Below are 11,438 nucleotides of genomic sequence, written 5' to 3'. Positions count from 1 at the left end.
TGCATGAAAAGGGAAGGTGTGGAGCCTTCATCCTAGAGCAACAAGTATAGTAATATCTCAAGCATAGTTCCCGAGCATACCAATGCAACATATGAATTTGATCCCATAATAGTTTCCCTTTTTGAGTCAAGCGATAATCCCTAAAGTATTCACATTGATCCAACGTGTCTCCCATTACATAATTGAATGGGGTTTCCTCAGGATTATCAAAGTAGTACATAATATTTTTCACATAACCAGCATCGAGGGTTTTAGGAGGTTCCCCATCTCCATGAGTAGCAAGTAAACCTAACTTTTTGGTATTGCGTGTTGCATATCCATAACTAAAGATAAAGAACAACTTAGAACAACAAATAAAAATTACTTAGTGATAAAGCAAACAAGCATACACGAGAATATTCACCCCACGCTATAACTCCCCGGTAACGGCGCCAGAAAAAGGTCTTGATAACCCACAAGTATAGGGGATCAATTGTAGCCTCTTTCGATAAGTAAGAGTGTCGAACCCAACGAGGAGCTAAAGGTAGAACAAATATTCCCTCAAGTTTTATCGACCACCGATACAACTCTACGCACGCTTGACATTCGCTTTACCTAGAACAAGTATAAAACTAGAAGTACTTTGTAGGTGCAACGAGATAGGTTTGCAAGAATATAAAGAGCACGTAAATAAAAACTAGGGGCTGTTTTAGGTAAAGAAGCAATAAAGTTAGTATAGCGAGTGTGGAAAAGCGGTGGTAGGAGTTGCGAAATTGTCCCTAAGCAATTGACTACTTTACTAGACCAATAGCAAGTTTTATGTGGGAGAGGCCACTGCTAGCATGTCATCCCTGACTTGGAATTCTATGCACTTATGATTGGAACTATTAGCAAGCATCCGCAACTACTAACATTCACTAAGGTAAAACCCAACCATAGCATTAAGATATATTGGTCCCCCTTCAATCCCGCATGCATCAATTTCTATGCTAGGTTGAAGCTTCTGTTACTCTTGCCCTCCAATACATAGTCCTATCAACATACAACTAACCCTAAATGGTGTGATCCACGCGCGCGCTCATATGATGGCACCAATGGACAGCAACATAACCACAAGCAAATTAAACCAATCGCAGCAATTCACGAATTACCGATAGGACAACGAGAATCTACTCAGACATCATAGGATGGCAACACATCATTGGATAATAATATGAAGCATAAAGCACCATGTTCAAGTAGATGGTATAGCGGGTTGTGGGAGAGTGGACCGTTGTAGATAGATGGGGGAAGGTGATGAAGATGTTGGTGAAGATGACGGAGGTGTTGGTGTAGATCGCCGTCACATGATGATGGCCCCGGCGGTGTTCCGGCGCCACCGGGAGAGAGGGGGAGAGAGCCCCCCTTCTTCTTCTTCTTCCTTGACCTTCTCCCTAGATGGGAGAAGGGTTTCCCCTCTGGTCCATGGCCCCCGTGGCGGTAGAGGGGCGAGAGCCCCTCCGAGATTGGATCTGTCTCTCTGTCTCTCTGTCTCTCTCTGTTTCTGCGCTCTGGGATTTTGCCCTTTCACCGGTTCTTATATATAAGGAGATCCGTAACTCCGATTGGATTGAAACCTTCGCCCAGATTTTTCTCCGAAAATTAGCTTTCTTGCGGCCAAAGAAGAGCAGCAACCGCCTTACGGGGGCTCCACAAGGGTCAGTGGCATGCCTAGGGGGCAGGTGCGCGCCCTGCCTCATGGCCCCCTCCGGCACCTTCTCGTGTTGATTCTTCTTCCCATATTTCAAAAATATTCTCTGTCCGTTTTTATTCCATTTGGACTCCGTTTGGTATGGGGTTTCTACGAAACATAAAACATGCAACAAACAAGAACTGGCACTAGGCACTGGATCAATATGTTAGTCCCAAAAATAGTATAAAAAGTTGCCAAAATTATATGAAAGTTGTATAATATTGGCATGGAACAATCAAAAATTATAGATACGACGGAGACGTATCAGTATGCGATGTATGTCAGAGAGTGAAGGAAGAACATCAGAAGCCAGCAAGATTACTGCAGCCTATGCCGATACTCGAATAGAAGTGGGAAAAGCTTGGCAGGGATTTCATTACCGGATTACCCAGCACCCGATCGGGATATGATTCTATTTGGGTAGTAGTGGATCGTTTGACCAAAGTGGCTCACTTTATCTCGGTGAAAACCACTTATACGAGTGCAAAGTTGGACAAGATATATGACCAGGATCGTATGTCTGCACGGAGTTCCAAGGACCATCTTATCAGATAGAGGAACCGAGTTTACCTCAAAGTTTTGGCACCAGCTGCACCAGACTTTGGGTACCAGGCTAGAGTTCAGTACAACCTTTCATCCGCAGATAGATGGATAGACCGAGAGAGTCAATCAGATTCTGGAGGACATGTTGAGAGCTTGTGCGCTAGATTATGGATCTAGTTGGGATGATAATTTGCCTTACGTAGAGTTCTCATACAACAACAGCTACCAGGCCAGTTTGAAGATGACACCTTTCGAATCGTTGTATGGAAGGAGGTGCAGGACACTGTTGATGTGGGATGAAGTTGGAGACCGTCAGTTATTTGGACCAGATCTGATCAAAGAATCCGAAGAGAAAGTAAAGTTGATTCGAGACGGACTGAAGGTAGCTTAGTCGAGACAGCAGAGTTATGCAGACTCAAAACGCAAGGAGGTAGTCTATGAAATCGGAGACAGAGCATATCTCCGAGTGTCGCCTCTGCCAGCAGTTAAATGTTTTGGAGTTAAGGGAAAGTTAGCCCCGAGATGTGTAGGACCATAGCGAGTTCTGGAGCGTATGAGAGAAGTGGCCTACAAGTTGGAGTTACCCGAAGGATTGTCCGGAGTTCATGATGTGTTTCACGTTTCCCAGTTGAAGAAGTGCCATGCTGAGATGGCCGATATTCCTCTGAGAGATACAGTGCCCATGGAAGCAATTTAGTTGGATAGTGATCTGACCTACGAGGAGAAACCTCTCAAGATTATCGAATATGCCACCTGAGTCACACACAACAAGGATATCAAGTTTTGACAAGTTCAGTGGAGCCACCATACTGAGGATGAAGCCACCTGGGAACAAGAGGAAGATCTACGGAAAGACCACCCACACCTATTCTCTAGCCAACCCAAATCTTGAGGGCGAGATTCATCTTAAGAGGGGTAGGTTTGTAACATCCCAAATTTTCAATTTGGAATGTTATACATAGGTCATCATATGCATATCATATTTTATTTGCATTTTGGTTTTGATCCTATAAATTGTAAGCAACTCAAGGACGCAAGGAGAGAGTTGGGGATTTCATTTATTTTCATATTTGAATTCTTTTCTCAAATATTGAAAACATGATAAGTTTGGTTTTAATTATATTTCCTCTCCGAAAATATTTCCAATATTAAAAATAAAAGAGAGGAGATAATATGACTTATCCAAAACAAAAGAAATATGTGTGGGGGATGTTAAAATCAAACAATTATTTTATTTGTTATTTATTTGAATTGGAAAAAAATTATGCATTTTTTACATTGCATTTTAGGCCAAGAAAATGTTCACTATGTTCTAAATATTTAATTTAGACGGTGAAAATTGTTTTTAACATTTTTAGAATTTTTTAATATTATTTAGGATTTTTCCTTTTCGGCGGAATTATTAATAAAAAAATTGCGCCCAACTAGGCCAACGGCCCAACCGAGCGGGCCTAAGCCCAGCTGCCACCGCCGCCTTCCCTGCGCGGGAGCGCGCCGCCGCCGGACTCGTCCCCGAGCCGGACTCCGCCTCGCCCCGCCGCCTTGCCCCCTCCCCCAAGCCGCCTCGGACCCCCTGCCTCCTATAAGTACGCCGCCACCCCGCCGCCTCCCACCTCGTCCCACCTCGCCACCTTAGCCCCGCCACCGAGCACCCGCCGCCGCCCGTGCTGCCTGTGTCGCGCTGCGCCGCCGCCCGCGCCATCCCGTAGCCGTCCCGGAGCCCCGCCGCCTCGCCGCCTTGGACTTGCACCGCCGCTTTTTGAACCCCGGCCGCCGCCGCCGGTTTTTCCGATCCGTCCCGGTTTTTTTAGAAACCCTAGTTTTTTTTTGGATCAGTTCAGTTTTTCTCCGGTTTTCTCGGATTAGGTTAAATAACGAACGTCCGTTCGTTAGTTCGTTTTAACGAACAAATTTCACCCGTTTGCCTCTGTTAGCGAACGTTCACGCCGTAATCTTTTTCTTTTTATTTAATTTTTTGGCCAGGGACCTATCTGTGATTATTGTTATCGCAGATTAGCCCCTGTTCTTCAAACCCTCACAACTTTTTAACCATTCGTCCAAATCTAGTGAAACCAACGCCAAAATCTTCGTCTCGAGCCTCGCTTTCCGGTTAATCAACTTGAAAATGGTTTTAACAATTTAAATTTGGTTTCAAGCAGATTTGAATTCGAAACTCTTTTGACCGTAGTTTCAGTTCCGTAGCTCCGATTTGACCGATTCTTTTTGGAAATCGAATCTCTTCAGTTGAACTTTCAGATTGGATCTTCTTATTTGAGTTTTACCCTTACATCTATGCTTGAGTGCTTATGTATGATATTGTTTGTTTGCGATAGAATTCTCGGAGTGCGAAGCGTGCTACTACGAGTCTCTAGGGTTTGCGGATCGTCAACAAGGCAAGTAACACATTCATCATACCCTTTATTACCCAGTTTTTATGCATTAGTTACAACCCTCAAACATTGCATGATTAGGATGTGGTTAACATGTGGGTATTGGGAAGTAGATGATGAGGTAGAACATGTTGCCCTTTTATTCTCAAACCCTTGGGAGTTACTTCTACGTTATGCTTATATTGCTACGCTATGCTCGTAGACGGGGATTGGGTTTGAGTGTATCCATGACAGATATGAGATTGTTAATTAATGGTTAACTTAAGGTGGCTAGTTAAACACACATCTGGGTGGATTGGTTACCGGGCACCTGGAGAATCCAGTGTTGTCCTAGGATATCCCAGAGTACCCATGTGATCATCCTATGGTTCGCCACCCAGGCTCGAAGAGATCATAAGATTATTCATGCTAGAAACTTCTGTGTGTAGCCACAAGCTATTATGGGCTCTAGCATAGTTGAGTAGGTTGCATGACCTCTTTCAGTGGTGGGCTCGCGGATGTAGGGGAAAGTAGGTGTAACTGTCCATCCAAAGTAAAGAGTTAATGTTTCTGAAAGGCTGTCTCGGCCATCCGTTTCTCAAACACCATGAAGTGCGAGAAATCCAACAGAGGAGATCGAGTCTTGTGCGGAAAAGTGCCCAAACCTCTGCAGAGTGTACAAACTAATCATGGTTAGCCGTGTCCCTGGTTATGGACATCTTGAGTATCTGGTTCTTGGATTATCATGTTGATCTCATCACTCTAAATTAATTTGTTGGGTTTTCATACTGCTTAATTGGGATTGAGTTGGAGGAACCTTCTCAATCTTTAACAACTACCATGATAGTTAAACAAAATATATTCCTTTGTTGTAGGAAAAAATTGGCTTTTCGCAAAACATTATAACCATAGAGCCTCCATCGGCGTCATATGCATGTAGTTATAGCATTTATTCTGTTCATTGCTCTACTTTGTTATATTGCCAGCATATTCCATGTGCTGACCCGTTTTGGGCTGCAACATATCATATTGCAGACTTTTCAGACGAAGAGTAAGGTGTGCTAGGTCGTTTTCGTGCACTCAGCTATGCCGTTGGAGTTGATGGACTCACTTTATCTTCCAAGCCTTCCGCTGTTGTCTTTTAGATCGCCTTAAGCCATATTATTTGTAATAAGTTCTCCTTTGAGACATTCGATGTAATAAGTGTGTGATTGCACTCTGTTATAAATCCCTCGAAGTACTGTGTGTGTCGGCATTACCGATCCAGGGATGACACTTATGCACAGAGATTTGACTATTTGAGGTCAGATCGCTACATGCATGCTCTAGCATCGTAAGCATATACACTTCTATTTTTTTTGGAAATGGAGGCGTAGCCTCGGCCGCTGCATCATAATGATGCACGCATCCATCTTATTAAAAAATCCACGAAGTATCACAAAGTCCTAAAAGTATTACAGCTCGCAAGTGGAGCGAAGCAAATGAATAAAAGAAAAGTACATGCTGACAATCACAACCGGTACGACAATATGAAGGATAAACTTCCTAGACTCCTATCCTGTTATGCGACCGCCATCCGAACCGGTTGAATATAGCCCATGCTACCATCTCCCACTGGTTGCACCCAGTAACCAAAGGCTCCCTGGAGTCCATAGGAGTGAGCAAGGACCACGTACGGATCCATGCGGTAGCTCTGAAGATGACCTACAAGAAAGTTAAAGTGTGTTATCTGTTAAAAATTAAATCATTCCTACAGTTGCATATAGCCCATTGAAGCGCACATATTCCAATCCGAATACGAGCCGCAGTAGTATGTTCAACCCCAGCTAACCACGTTCCAAACAACGACTCAATGTCAAATGGAGGATTAATGTTGAAGGCTATATGAATCGTTCTCCAAACCAATTTGATGAGTGGGCATTCAAGGAATAAATGTTGTATTGTTTCATCATGATCACAAAAACAACAACGTGAATTACCTACCCATCTATTCTGTAAAAAAATCACATACACTTTCTATTCTTATCTTCCTCTAGAAAAGGAGAAAGAAGTATATCATGATATATTTTGGCAAACGAGAGCATCCACACGACACAATGATGAAGAGAGTTCAGGGTTGTAATATGGGTTTCTCTCGATTTTGAACGATGTGCAATAGAGAGCTAAGGGAGGAAGAGGATGAGTCCATCTGTCAGAATACAATCAATCTGTTCCCACTTAAATAGCTGCTAATAGACAGACCGTGTCGCGCACAGTGCCGGGGTACGTGTCATGAACGCACATGTGGCTGGGTGCAATCAACAGGGAGGTTGAGCAGCACACGTTGGAGGCCAAGACGCAGCAGGAGGCGCGGTGCAGGAGATTCAATAACAGCATCAGACGGCGCACTAGGATGCGGGCCAGTAGGCGGCAGGGTTGGCAACCTTCCAGCTGGCATTCCCGTGGAGTTTGACGCCGGCCTTCGTCAACCTGACCAAGGAGGAGGAGGACGACGACGCCTAGATCTACCGCTACTGGCTGGCTGTTTATTTTAATATATTTTTAGTTTTAGTTAATGTAAGACTAGATTTCTTGCTGTTCCAAAATCCGGTATAAAATGTGAAATGCATCCGCCCGTGTTGGACGCACCTACAGGCTGACGGACAAAGCCTGACATCGGTGTCCTCCTGGCCGACCCAAACAGACAAAAGACTGAGAAAATCCTTATTCGTTTGGGTCGGTGAGTTGGAGTTGCCCTTACTACAATGGACTTTTTCACTAAGAATGGAGAAAAATACAGACATTTCTCAGGATGTTATGAGCATTAGATACAAGGCCGTTGGAAAATTTGGTATTTGGAGCATCTAGACAAATTCCTGTAGAAACCACCCTGTAAAAATGGTTTTATTGGTTGTTTGTATAATTTAGAGAGAATTCACAAGTGAGATGTTTTCTCAATCCCCATGAAAACTTCCCCTAAAAGTTTTTTTATGGTGGCGCGGCTGTGGCGGATAACAGATGGTGGTTGAAGGCAGTGGAGGGCGGGTGGCGGTGTCAAAACCGACGGATCTCGGGTAGGGGGTCCCGAACTGTGCATCTAAGGTCGATGGTAACAGGAGGCAGGGGACACGATGTTTTAACTAGGTTCGGGCCCTCTTGATGAAGGTTACCCTACGTCCTACTTGATTGATATTGATGAGTATGAGGATTACAAGAGTTGATCTACCACGAGATCGTTGTTGCTAAAACCCTAGAAGTCTAGCCTATACGATTATGATTTCTCCTATGGACTAAAACCCTTCGGTTTATATAGACATCGGAGGAGCCTAGGGTTGTACAAAGTCGGTTACAGAGAAAGGAAATAATACATCCGGACGCCTAGCTTGCCTTCCATGCAAAGGAGAGTCCCATCCAGACACGGGGAGAAGTCTTCTCTCTTGTATCTTCATAGCCCATTAGTCCGGCCCATGTCACGCAGGCCGGACGCCCGAGGACCCCTTAATCCAGGACTCCCTCAGTAGCCCCTGAACCAGGCTTCAATGACGATGTGTCCGGCGCACAGATTGTCTTCGGCATTGTAAGGTGGGTTCCTCCTCCGAATACTCCAAAACAGCCTTCGAACACAGAAAACATGTCTGGCTTTGCAAAATGAGTATCACACACACATGTAGAGAGTATAATATTTTATGAGTCCAATCCACTGACAACTTTTGTGGTGTGACATCATGTCACAGCCCGATCATCATTTCGAACCGTTTTTAGCCTCCCGCTCCACCTTTCAAGATGCGGCTTTATCGGCACGTCTTGTCGAAGCAGAGATCGTGTCCCCTTATTGCGGGATTCTCATTAATACGAGCATGGGTAACCCAACTTTAAGGCCTATGAGGAGGCATTTGATATTCATCGCCTTTATAAAGGGGCACAAACCCGTCTTTCTCCTCTACGCCTAGATCCTCCTCAACCTTTCCAACCTCGAGTTCCAGCACCCAGGTTTCTACTTAATTGCTCCAAGCCTCCCAGTCATGTCCGGACCTAGCCCTCAAGGCCGATGGGTGGCCTCCTCTGTCACAGAGGAGGATATCGCGAAGCTCCGGGCGGCAAGATACCTGACCACGGAAATCCTCCACAGGCTCCCCGCTAAAGGATAGGTTATTCCTACTCCCAGATCCGATGAGAGGGTCATATTCATCTCCCACTTCCTCTGGCGGCTAGGGTTCGCTCTCCATCCCTTCGTTCGTGGACTCATGTTCTATTACGGGCTAGATTTTCACGATCTAGCTCCAGACTCCTTTCTTCACATCTCAGCGTTCATTGTCATGTGCGAGTCCTTTCTCCGCATTCCCCCACACTTCGTCTTATGGCTCAAGACCTTTACTGTGAAGCCGAAGGTAATCGAGGGGAAGCAAGTAGAGTGTGGTGGTGCTACGGTGAACAAGCTCACCAATACTCTTTGGCCCAAAGGCTCTTTCACGGAAACTTCCAACCTATGGCAGCGGAAGTGGTTTTACATCATTGAACCCCGTGGTACCAAGTGGGCAGCTACACCTGTGTTCCGATCTGGCCCTCCATTACGGCTCGCATCATGGGTTAATAAGGGGCTGGACTGGGGATCAATTGACGAAGTGCAGACGCTACAAAGCCGCATCCGGAGCCTCCTCGAAAAGGACACCGACCTCATCAATGTAATCCAGGTAATGCTAGTCCGTCGGGTCCTGCCGTGCTAGCGACAGCCCCTCCGCATGTGGGAGTTCAATCCGGAAGGACCACGGACCCTTCAGCACAAAGGAATGTGGAAGTTATTCTTCGGGACACGAAAACAGTGGCCGGATATCACCGAAGACATCGGCCTCGACTGCAACCATCCGAGTACCTCGGTAAGCACTCGACTCCCGAACACAGTTTAGTTAAATATCCCGTAATACTGAGAAAACAATCTTCAAACAAGGCTAGATAAAGAAGGTAGAACGAATTAGTTGTTCGGCCCCTCTTCCCGAAGACTCAGCTAATCCTGTGTTAACAAGGATGCTGGCTCCGGCACCATATCAAGTGCCGGCGAAGGAGGACAAGGAGGAGACCAAGGAGGCCAAAGGTGGCCTCCATTCTAAAGGTATGCCAGACACTATGTCCGGGGAGATTGGAACCCCCTCTTCCGAAGACAAAAGAGAAGGAGAAGCTGACATCCCTTTCCCCCATGGGAAGAAAAGGACCGTCTCCGAAGATTTGGAGGTAAAGGCTCCTAAGAGAGGGAAGATGTCCCTGTCAGGCGGTTCGGGTTCGGAAGACGACGTTGTCACACAGTTCCTCCGTAAGGACAATCCCTTAGCCGAATCGTAAGTGAAAAAAGGTGTCCTAAACATATCCCGTTCCTTTCTGGTTACAAGGGTAACATCTAAAATATATGTTTGCAGTCCCGCACGCAGTCTTCCTCAATAGTCCTCCTCCTCGGGGGATCTTCTTCCGGAGATGATGGAAAGCGAGACGCCTCCACAGACCTTCTCGCCCGATAGGACAGACGACTTCAAGGTGTCGTCCCGGAGGATCTCTCTCAATAAACAAGTGGTGCGAGGGACAATGAAGACCACGCCCGAAGGTGATACTTCGGTAGTCCATGGTCCGGGGCGTGCGGCCCCTTCGGGGACCAACAATAAAGGCCCCGGACTATCCGGTTTACAGCCGGAGATGACTCTAGGGTCGAGTAAACATATCCCTTCGAAGGGAGTCCGTACTCCCACAACCACTTCTAGGAATTGTGAAGCGTCGGATACATTGATGGACATGTTGCAACATGTGTCCATCTCAGAGGAACATCGTACCTTAATGGGTACAGTAGTTGGGAGGATTCTGTCCGTGAGAAGCGGATTGAATGAAGCCTTCATGGGCCTGCTAAGAGGCTTCGAGGTATGCAATGTAATATCTTCAATTGCACTCTACGTGCAAAATGCACCTGTGTATAGGTAGTAGCCCCTGAGACTCTGGTTGGCGTCCAAAGGGAGGCGATCAGAGGATAAAAAAAGATATGCCCAGGAAATAATCTAATTAATTGGAACACAGGCTGTTACATCCATGGCGACTGCCCATGCCACAGAGGTTGCAGGTCTGAAGCAGAAACTTGATGTGGCGGATGACGACATCATGCTTATTAACAGGCGGCTCGACGAGGCGCAAGGTATGTTTTGGGGCCGCCAGTATATGTATGTATAATATTATGAGCACGAAGCTGAGAATTATATACTAAGATATGCATAACTGCAGATAGTGCTACCGCGGTTGAGACCCTTCGGGCTGAGCTCGTCCGGGCCAAGGACCAAGTCAGGATGAATAATGCGGTTGCCAAGAAGGCAACTGCTGAGTTATAGGCCGAATAGGCTGCTCGACGTCAGTGCGAGGAGAGAATATCTACCATGATGCGCGAGCTAAAGGATGCCATTGTCCGATGTGAATTTCTCGAGAAGGATAACAAAGCCAAAATGGCCGATCTCGACAAGGCCTTACAAGAGGCGAGAGAAACACGGTCTGAGTCTAGAGCGTCTCAGGAGGAGATCTGGCAAGCTGGGGAGATAGCGGCCGGTAAGCCCTTCTTATTACAGACTAAATTCGGCGACCCAAAGTATGCCCCGCTTAATCAAATGTGGAGTTCTCCAGATGCATTCTTGGACTTGCCGAAGAGTGTCTCCGATGCAGCGCAGTTTTTCCAAGCGCAAGAAGGACATGCAACGGAGAAGCTTTCCTGGTCGCAATTCAGCATGCCAAAGCGTCCGCTGTTGCTGAACGAACAGATGGCCTAGTGGGCCGAGCTCCACAAAATATACGGATCTGCCATGAAGGACGTCATGGTC

Source organism: Triticum aestivum, chromosome 1A (assembly GCF_018294505.1).
Source record: "Triticum aestivum cultivar Chinese Spring chromosome 1A, IWGSC CS RefSeq v2.1, whole genome shotgun sequence".
Taxonomy (NCBI): Eukaryota; Viridiplantae; Streptophyta; class Magnoliopsida; order Poales; family Poaceae; genus Triticum; species Triticum aestivum.
This window is presented reverse-complemented; position numbering follows the sequence as displayed.